The sequence below is a fragment of the Pungitius pungitius genome, chromosome 8 (assembly GCF_949316345.1).
Source record: "Pungitius pungitius chromosome 8, fPunPun2.1, whole genome shotgun sequence".
Lineage (NCBI taxonomy): Eukaryota > Metazoa > Chordata > Actinopteri > Perciformes > Gasterosteidae > Pungitius > Pungitius pungitius.
This window is the reverse complement of record NC_084907.1, coordinates 18,755,700-18,767,081: the sequence shown is the minus strand read 5'-3', so window position 1 is coordinate 18,767,081 and position 11,382 is coordinate 18,755,700.

Below are 11,382 nucleotides of genomic sequence, written 5' to 3'. Positions count from 1 at the left end.
TGCCGTGGGTCTAATCCTCTGTGACTAATAGGCTGGATATAAGGATTATTTTTTTTTTATTTTTTTTTTTACCTGCCCAGAGACACAGAAAAGGAGAGACAGCAAGGGAGAGATGAATGGATGTGTGGAAAGCATTTCCACGGCACGACAGAGGGGCCACCGTACAGCTCCTGAGCTGCAGTTTGGGAGTTCACGCGCTAAACCAAAGCCTGAAAGTCGCGATGCTTCCCTGTCACGCTCAATCGCATAAATTATGGGGCTGACTCGAGGTAAAAGTCACACCTTTTTCTTCTGCACGTCGTACATGAAGACATCTGGGGAGATTTTTCACTCTATGAAGGGATTAACAAGATCTTTGAGCCACTTTCTCTTTTGTGGAAAGTACCCCATATATTGAAGCTCTATTCCACATCTCATTTCATTTTCAATGACACACGACACTGTTGACCGTCAGAAGCAATTCAGCTCTTTGTAACCCGCTACAAGTTCTGGACCAAGCTCCACAGAACATTGCCAATGAGTAGACTGGGATAAATGGTTAAATCGACAACATCCATTTGTTTTACGGAAGCAGCTGTGTGGCGTGAATTAGAGAGGCTACATCTGCTGGTGGCTAACGTCAGCATGCTAACAGACTCCGTTTTAATTCAACCGATTCATTAACAGTTGAGACATCGCTAGTTTTTATACCTCTTTATATCCTGCCTGATGTTCATGTAGTAAATTGTGGTCACATTTAGAGTGCAGCAGATCAAAAAGCAGGATACGATTAGGTGCTTTTCATCCATGGGGTTGTCCGGTGTTTTCAGTTCAAGAAAGTTAACGGCAACAATTTGGCGTTTTGTTCACCGTTCGGTGGTACTTCGTTCCATTTTCTCGTGTCCCACGTGGTTATTTTGTCCACTTTTTAAACAAACAGTTAATTGTTATGTCGGTAAGTTTTTCACACATAATAAATATGCAATAAATAGACAGATAAGAAAAAAAAAGAAAAAAGTATCACCAAACGTTACATCATCCAAAACCATGAATGACAGCAAAACATTTCGTTGCAATCCACCCATCCATCCATTGAGACTGACATTGAAATCCTTAAAACTACTACTCAACCTGTCCTCTGTTACGTGACAGACTTCTTCACGCGGGACGCCTCGCTGCCGACATCATCCTTTTTTTTTTTGCATGCTCTAAGAACTTTAAATATTCAAAGGAATGGTTCGTATAAACTTTCTCATGCTCGCTCGCTGTGTGGTTCTCTCCTTTTGATTTCAAGGGCTTTGGCTCGTTGAGATTGCATCTGCGGATCATCAGATTGCATGAAGAATGAGCCACTAAAGCTTTACGTCTGCGACAGATAGAATACAATGAAGCTAATCCTATTAAACAACTTCTATAGTAAATATATGCAGTGATTCTCCCTCGTTCACATTGTAATCCTATCAAAAGGCTACGAACAAAGAGGAGAAAGTAGTCCTCTTTCAGTGATCTGTCATGCTGCATTGTCCCAGGCACATCCACTAATGTATTTCCACTTGACAGAAGAATGATAATAGGTGGCAACAATCCTTTTCTCATCTCAGGCCTCTGCACAGTCCGGTAGTTCCTTAAATGGATCAGAGACGCCCACATCTTATGCAAATCCTCACTTCGCGCGACACACCTTTTGCATTGAAAGCGTCTCCACGTCACAGAGGAAAAGCTCTGAGCTGTGAGCATCCACAGAGGTGACCCGTCTCCAGGTGAACCTCGGTCCTCAGGGATCTCATTTACTCTGCTTCTCTGGAGTTCCCACTAAGTCTTGGCAATGTCAATTGCACTCGCTACTAACCGCTGGCAGCCAGCATTCATGAAAATAATTCCGTCTAAGGAGGGCCACAGGAAACATGGCGCCTCTACGTCAGCGTTGGCCTCGCTACAGGCCCAGAAATATTATATCGGTAACAAATATCAATAACAGCACCAGCATTGAGGTGTCACGGTGCAGTAAAATATCCTTCAAATACGCGTTGTTATAGGAGAACTTTGTTTACCGTACACATGGCTGTTATTAAAAGATATCTTGAAGCTGCAAGAGCTGTTTGCTGACACACAGAGGAACATACTGTATATTTATCTTATGAAGTTGTGATGGCAAATGTTTGTGACCGGATTTTTTTATATTGGATTTTTTGGTCAAATAAAAAAATACATAGATATTTTGTAAGACGAAATATAAATAGAGTATCTTTTGGAGACTTTTTACCTGCCACCGTGTTTCTAGGGATTAACTTCTACAACTCTACAACAGAGTAGTTACCAACACTGAAGTGACGACAACTTCATGTCTAGCACCACACGCACAATAGTTGGGAAATTGAAATTATATTCCTAAAGCAATTTTCTTGTTCCCAATGATATCAGGCCCACATAGAGGACCACAGGTCATGTCAAAATTATTTACTACAAATTTACTTTAGCAGCATAAAATCCTCCCTCTGGGGGTCAAAGAGCTGTGGATTTTGCTGGCCTCATTATTTTTACACGGTCAAAATAACAAGATTCTCACAGGAAGAGAAGAAGCGATGATGAGGTACCAGTTCCTCTCTCAAAGATGCCTGTAGTGTGGACACGACGGACACAAAATCCACACTCAAATACTGAAAATTCACTCCGGGAACGTGAACACAACAATATTTCATTTCAACGTTTGTGTTTTCCTTTTACAGCTATAATTGTCTACTTTGTTCTGGGTTAGTGTGCCACTGGGGCCGGCACGGCTTCAGTCTGCATAGATTCCTTTCCCCGGGGGTTAAAAGGCTGATAATGAGAGCGCCGTCCCCTCCAGGAAAAATCACAGTCATGACAACTTGCCTAGAAGCGATTATGCAGTCTCTCACGTTGCAATATGGACGAACTTTGACCTGTGGGCAACACACACGTATCGGCACACTCACGCGGACACACACGTCCTGTTTGTGCATATATTTATTTTACACGAAGCGAGTTTTCTTTGCGCTCATGAAAACTGACGAACCGCCCTCTCCTCTTACACAAGTCCAGCACAAACACACACACACACACACACGCACACACACACAACACTCCATACGCCTGAGTCAGTGCGGCAGCAGTGCCACATTGGATCACAATGAAAAGCCAATGATGAGCCGCAGCTTTTGGAGCCCATGGCAGAGTGAGCGAGGCAGCAGCCAGAAGAGCGCCGTGACACACACACACACACACACACACACACACACACACACACACACACACACGGCTGCTCACACACAGAACGGATGCTGGCCGGGTTAGATCACTTTGTTCTGCAGACTAAAAGCACTAAAAGCACAACGGCGAGGTTGGCGTGTAATGGGGGCGCGCACGTGTCAACCAATGCAACACAAGTTGTGCACACATCCCGGGTTGGAATTTGAGAGCCTTGTTGGGTTTGTTGCCTTTGTGGTGGTGTTTAATTGTGCCACGAGAAAAGTAGAAGGAGATGAGGATGGACTCAATGAATCACTCTTGGGGGGGGATTCAGTTGTTTTACATGCACATGCACACACATACGCACTGGAATACGAGAGGGATGTTCTCTGCAACCACATAGGTCGAAAGGGATTTGTAAAATAAGACACATCGTCATAGCATAGCTTTCAATGTTTTGGTATTTTATCACTCAAAATCCATCTTTTGGATATCTATTACTCGCACTAAATAGGCTTGAAAAGGCACTTTAATGCATGGCAATAAGTATTAAAGCGTCTCCCACCACTCCAACAGCTCAGCTCCGTTTTAAATAGGAACACCATGAATGGATGGATAGATGATAGGGTTGAAAGTCAACACATTTAAGGGCCCCCTTTTTCGGGAGCTCTGTTTTGAATTATTGTTCACTTCCTGACTGCTCACTTCCCTGCATGTTGAATGTTCTCCCCGGCTAACCCCCCCCCACCCCCCCACCCCGGTCCCGCAGCCCTCGCCCTTAGCGGCCCCCCGGGCGCCAATCTCCCTCCACATCTCCTGGACTCATGCCATGGCTTTATTCAACAAGTGGATGGAAGAAGAAGTAAACTGTTGCTGGCGTAGAAGACCCAGATGAAACCATTGCCTCTCTCTGGGTTTGTATGAACAAATGAAAGACATGTACCGATTTAAATCAGAACAGAGGAAAACGCCTGGGGAACATTGGACTTAATGACCACCATGTTTCACCTATTCATTCTACTAAAGATGCAGGACTGTGCCAGGTGTGTCTGTAATCATGATCCAGAATTGATTTGGTTTTTTTGGCTTCAAGTCTGTGTTTTGACAATACGCATGTCCCGATATAAAGGCACAGAATAACGGTCACTAGAAGCACAGTGTGGGCAGTTACATTGTCTTAAATACCGATAACAGTTTTCCCCAAAGAAATAAATTCTAAGACACAACATAATCAGCCACGTTGTTAATATTGAGTTTAATAGAGGTGAGAGCAAATACATTTTAGAAGACACTTTACTTTAACTTACTGTAAACAGTGAACAAACTATTTTTGAACTTTCTTAGGTGACAATGGTGTTCACTGCTTCACCTAAGTTACGATACGATGAACTCAGATTACATACATCTTCACCTAAAGCTATCTGAGCCTTTTGTTGGGCCTAATCAAAACCCTGCCACATCCCACGTGTTACACTTATTGCGTTAAGAGACAGCGGCACGCAGCTTTATAATCACAAACCAACAAACACACACTGGTCTCTAGACAGCGAACCCATGACGACAACAGTAGCTTTTTTCATGTTGACTGCACCATCCCGTAATCGGCTATGTGTCCGAGCACAAAGCGCCTCTGTGTGCTGCGCTGCAGACAGCCGATGGTCACAGGGCCGCACTCTGCTGCAGGCGGCAGGGTTTTGGGGTTTCATTAACTATCCAATATAGGAAATACGTTTCATTTTATTGCATTGCATGAACGGCTGTAGTAAATGAAAGTGAGTGTTGCACAAGTTTGTACAAGCAAAATCATTTTAAGGACCAGGGTGAGGTGCTGAGTCACTTTCACACATGCACTCTAACCCTGAAGTCGTAACCCCGAGGAGCAGCATGTGAGAACCCGAAAGTCCAAATGGGTCGGACGGACATTAAACAGACTTCACCCCGGCGCGCTCAAAGGTCTGTTGAGTCCATGTTTGCACAGAGTCCGTCATTGAGATGGAATTCACACCAAGCGAGTAGATTTGTGTTTCCATACAAATTAAACTTGTAAAAATAAATTTATTTTAAGTAATTATACACCCCAAAAAGATTAGGTTTGATTAGATTTCTTCAAAAACATCTTTCTATATACACATGAAACACAAAGTACAGACAAGGTGTCAGTGTCACTTCTCACTTTGTGATCAACCCCTCCAACATGGAGCGGACCTGGTCAATCACAAACCATCTGCATCCGTTTCCACTCCTCCAGAACAAAGCCCTTTGTTTGATGGAGCGGATCCATTCTGCTTGAGGTAGTGAGAGGGGAACGAGCTGTACTCGGGCAGAAGGGCTGCACGCGGTGCCCTGGCTGATATCCTGTCAGTTTAGGAATCCTCATAACTTTAGAACAAATGTTTTCCTTTGAGTGACCAAATCCTTGGATCATTCCACTCTCATGACAACAGACTGCTGCCATAGTTGTCATGGAGGGGTTTTTCCCCATAAGCATTTCAAGGAAGGATCACCATGAAAGTTTTGATTCAAGGCCTCTGGATCCAGCCACGGGAAATTACAAGTAGAAAAATACTGCATGAAGAACTAATGAGGACCATTCTGTGCTTGTTCTGAAAAAGACTGCGAGATGCTGGAAAAAGTGTTTTTTTAAAAAGGGTCCATTGGATGGGTGAAATAAGAATGTATATAGGGGAACAGTAACGGCATTTTAATATCTCTACAAATCCATGAGGAGGATACTAGAATATTACAAATGAGTTATTGTACTTGTACCATTATTCCAACCATCTTCAAACAGAGCAGCGCTGGGGAATGTACCCGCGCCCCGGCCCGGTGAGGAATTTTCCAAGGCCACTACCCCCCCCCCCCCCCCCCCCTCCACCCCCCACCCCACCCCATGCTCCCTCGCCCCCTCCCCCATTGTGCTTTGGTCTTCCGTCACGCCGAGCAACCCAAACAGGTCAAGCAAACAAAGGAGCACCTGGACACAATGGCCGGCTTGTTGTCCACTGAGTGACAGCATGGCAGGTATTTCATGGCCGACGGTGAGAGCGATCTGCTTTGAGGACATTGGGATTTCATTCCACAGTCAGTGAGCACTGTTGCCCATGTGAAAACTGTAAATACCGTTGCAAGTTCTATCAAAGAAACTGTTGATTCTTATCGGCATGTTTGTAAAAAGCCCTGACATCAAGCAGAAAAGCTTTGTTTTTCTGACCTCTGACCTCTTGCTTCCTGGCTGTTGACCACACCCAAAGCTGCTGCTGACCCTTTAACAGTGATGTCAGAAACTACCGTAAACATTTTATAATGACATTTAGAGAAGCTTTTTCAAGCTATGAGGAATTCTTTACGATTCCCTTTACTTCACACAAGTAGCTTTATTTTAACTTTTACCATGGAACGGCATCAGTATTATACTAAAATGTGACTCAAATGTAATTTATATTCCACGCATACTATTAACTGCTAAGTGCAGTTAAGTTTCACAGATTAGTTAATAAATAAATGATATGTGCAAATTACACCACTTACACAATAATTATTTATTTAATCAAAACTCTAAAATGGTACTAAAAGGGGCTAAGAAATAACTGCAGCAGGATTGTTATGCCAAATGGTGCATAAAAATCCTTATTATATCCAAAATGTTTTGAAGCATAAATATTTGTTGAACTACTCTAAGTCTGTATCTCGAGACTGGATCTGGGAAAATAAAGTGAAGGCAAACAGGAACTACTTTGGAGAACATAATAGTGCCATTTTTGTGGGAAACTTGATCTGACAGAAGTAAATGGCTGAACTTGCTCCTCGCCACGTTCTTTTTGAAGCACAGAGGAAGGTGGTGCATGTCATGTAGAGTACATCGGCGGCTTGTACAGCTTGGCTCTAACCCTAACATGTCCACTTGACTTGCTTCTGTTTCATCCCAGGCAGCGTGGGAGTCCAAAGAGGAGCACCGAGAAAAACCCGCTCTGTTCAGACAATGTGTTGTGTTACTTTGAATTATTCAGTTTTGTCTTAGCATGGAACACGTGATACGCAGCGAATCGTGATGAATCATCATCATCGCTGCTTCTTTTTGCTCTTTCCTTTTTTGCTTCCATTCCGGGGTCTTCTCGACTTAAATGTTCAAAACCGAAGATTCAGAAATGAAAGTTTAATCACTGTGGTGAAGCACCAGGAGGTCGAACATTGTATGAACTGTGTGATGACAAAGTTTGGTCTCAATATAAGCAACATATGCAAATATGATGTAAAATTTTGGTAAAAGTCAATAATTACATCTTGGCATTTGCAGAAGGGGATGCAAATACAATCAGTATCATGCATAAAACAAAATCTTAAAGTACATGAGGTCACATGGTCGAACAATTTTTAAAGTTGCAGGGAAGAAAACAAAAACAAATGCGCTGACAGAAGCTTAGATGAGGACCACTAGAATAGCGAATCATTTTGTGGGTTATTCTTTAAAAATTATGAATTATTATTGCCTAACAGCTGCTTTAAATATGAACATTTTTGACTTCCATTTTTTGTAAATATCAGCTATCAGCTATGACACAATGCATTCCGAAAAGTGACATTTGATCCATTATAAGCTGCAGATTCTTCGAAGCTACCCATTTAGAGAAGATGTTGTGCCTCTCGTTTCAAAGGAATCCCATGGTGTATATATGTTATGCACATAAACAACTGCATGCAGCATCAATGTCGAAATCAAAATTGAGTGAAGCCAAGCAGAATGTGGCTTGTCTATGGGTGGGCACGCGCTCGCTTCTAAGTAGAAGAAAAACCAGGACAAGAAGCACAACGTCTCACTTGTTACATAAACAAATGTCTGCCAGTCTTTATGCAGATTCAGTCAATCCCCCTCCCTCAGGCTGTGGAAATACAGATAAAAACGATACTTAGCGGTGCTCAGCTGCCAGTCCAAAAAAAAAGGAGATGATCCTCCCTGGGTTCCTGCTGACGGGAGGAGCTTTGGAGAAGCGCTTGGAGCACTCCTGACACGCTGACCCATGAGGCACACGCCTGAAGGCATCATCAAAGTGGTGGGAGATGTGCCGAGCGCAGCGAGGTGACAGTGAAGGTGGATTCTTGGGTGTGTGTGCAGACCTGAGTGATTGAGCAGAGGTGTGCTTCGACAATGGATCCCAAATGTTAATGTGACGTGAATTCAAGCATTTAAATGTGCTGAATAAGGATTAGGATTCACTCTGTGTCCCGCCCCTGTCTTGGCCCATATAGTTCCAGCGACTGCTGCAGAAATAAAAGGTTTTTAGTACAGTAGAATAGATTACTAACTTTACTCTATTAGTCCCAGTTATGCCCCTCCCTCCCTGTCATTGGCTGAGATGTGACAGCTCTCCCTAACCCAGTGACATAATCCAATGGCGTTTTTGTGCCGAGCGATTCACGCTTAATCCTCCAGGGCAACACTGAGCATTGCAGTGCTGCTTTAGTTAAAAGAAGGATTTTACTCTTTTTTCCCTCCCTCTCTCCCGCTTTCGCACTATACGCTTTGCAGATATTATGATGAATGAGGCATTATCAGGGAACAGAGGTAAAGTAGATTAAAGTGACATCTAAAGCAGGAAAATGACCCTTCTCTTCTACAGAGGCTGCGCTGAGTGACGAGCACACACAAGTCACGGGTCAGAGAACATGACTCGAGAGAAAATCCTTTGTCATACAATGCTGGAGCCACTCGGGGGGGGGGGGGGGGGGGGATTGCTACGATGCAAATCAGATATTTAAAAAGTCGTTTTTAATGACTTATGAATGATGCGCAAGCCGCCTTTCAGATGTGCAAAATGGTGCATCATTTTATGATCTCATGCCAGAGATGATGTGATGAACGTGTTGCCTCTTAGGGTTACACACATGCATGCGCACAACACTGTTGGGTTTTCCCCAATTGAAACACATTTCTAAACACTCGATGAGGGAGTTTGGATTGATGTGCCCTGAAAAGACTTCACAGACTGCTGGTTCGGCGGCTACATTGACCCCTTAGAGTTCTAGGGATTAAAAAGAAATGGAGAGCATGGTGAAATATTCATACCACGTGGACTTTGTGTGATTCTACAATGAAAAAAAGATGGAGAGATGGTAAAAACATTGATCAAGATTGAGATGTGACGTGTCAGAGGGAAAGCTGCGGAGGTTATTTCCACACAGAAAGAAACTTTGAGCCGTGGTCTGTGAGGGAAGGAGAGAAAGTTCCTCTCAGTGTGGATGTATTCACAGGTCATGTGTCAGGCCACATCACATTATACATGCATCTCTGTTTCTATGTCTGTGGCAGCCACAGATCATTTAAAACGTCATTTTTGTCTCTACCACTTTTTTTTTTTAAATTTTTTCTGCATTTCTACATGAAGCCAATTCTAAAACAATTTAGAAGCAAAACAGGTGGCAATGCACCTCGGTGGTTGCTTCAACAGTATTAAAAGGAATATACAGCCAACCCCACCGCTCACATGCTGATGTGCAGCAGGTTCAACGTTCACCGGGTTCAACATGTTGTTGTAGTGTGTTAAATGCTAGCATCAGCTAATGAGCGTGTGATGATGGACAAAAAGGTCCGAGGAGCACCAAAGTTAGAACACATCCCCTGGTTGCCAAATAGTTTTTGCCAATTTGTCAAGTGGTCGTAATTCATTCCATTTGATTATTTGGTTATTACTGATAAGTTCACTGTGTCAACCCTAACCCTAACTTTTCAGCGACGCCACCAGGAGCATCCGCCAGCCGTGAATGGAAATGGCGGCTAATGACAGTTTAGGATGAACAACCCATCCTCAGCCAGGGCTTCCTCTTTAAATAACAAATGTGTCGTAACACAGGGGTCCGAACTTTTTTCTATTCAACTCCTGAGGATCAACACTGACGGTTGAGCGCAGCGTGGTATAACAACAACAATGTGTTCTTGCTGGAAATGCTCATTTCATCTTTGTAAAAAAAAACACGGCGTTTTAATCGTGACGTCAGCATGAACTGAATGTAATAGTGGCTGTTGTGTACCTGAGTGCGACGTGGTTTCATTGGTGTGGATGAAACGCAGCAGAGTCAGAAGCATGTGCTTTTGGAAGCAAATGCAGACATTTGCATTTAATAATGCGTGCGCGCTTTCAAGACAACGCTGACACGGATTGATGGAAGGGTGGAAAGGGGGAACGCTGGGCCCGTGGCAGTGGTTCTGCCCGTGTCGATCTGATTTGGGCGACTGTGTGACAGGAAGCTGGCGGAGTTGGAAACGCCCCCCGTCCTCATGACATTCACACTCACACACACACACACACACAAAGATATTGGTCACTGGCACATACTCACAGTCAAGCCTTATAAATGACTGGCAGATGTTATAGTTCACAGAGAGCCAGGCCATGACAGTAGATGTCCAAATGTTTGAAAAAAAGCATTATATATTCAATATTTTGTATGTTTTCTTGGTTGTTTTAATTTCTTACATTCCACAATTGGCAGCAAGAGGACGTTCAATAAGGACCATCAACGACCACATATGGAAACACATGGTTTCAATCCTATATTTTGCTTTTATTGTGTACAGACGCCTAATGTGTGATGCTATTCATTCATTTTTTTATTGATAGAAAACCAGTGTTTATAGGTTGTTAAGTCCCATTAATTAAAAATATATATGTACATGATCAATCAAGTGGTTGTTTTTTAATAGCTTGGTTACGCTGACATGTGACTGTGGGTGTTTTTTTATTTTAGTGGGACTCACCAGAGCTTTGTGTACATTTTATAGCACAAACCTGAATGCTCTGCTCTGCCAAATTGTCAGGAAACGGAGTATCCAGGATATAACATTTCTACATTTTGAAGTACATATATTTGTTTTGTATTACCAGTATTATTTAATGTTACTTTAATACATTTATTTGAGGGGTATTTTGTATCAAAATACATTTTGATGTATTTTTGCCCATCTCTGCCTGTTGGTCAGGTCAAAGCGGCCACACAGCGTGGACACGACTATTCCTAGCGCTTGGATGCTTCCCAGGGCGAGTCTTACCAAGGATGTGGGAAAAAGGTGACCTGCTGTTAGGCAAAGTCAGTCGGTAGGATCCATCATGCGGGCACCACGAATATGTGAAATTGTTCTTAAGCTATTTGCACTGCAAGCCGCTGGCATGACCCTAACCATCCCTTATCCTTTTAACAAGAGAT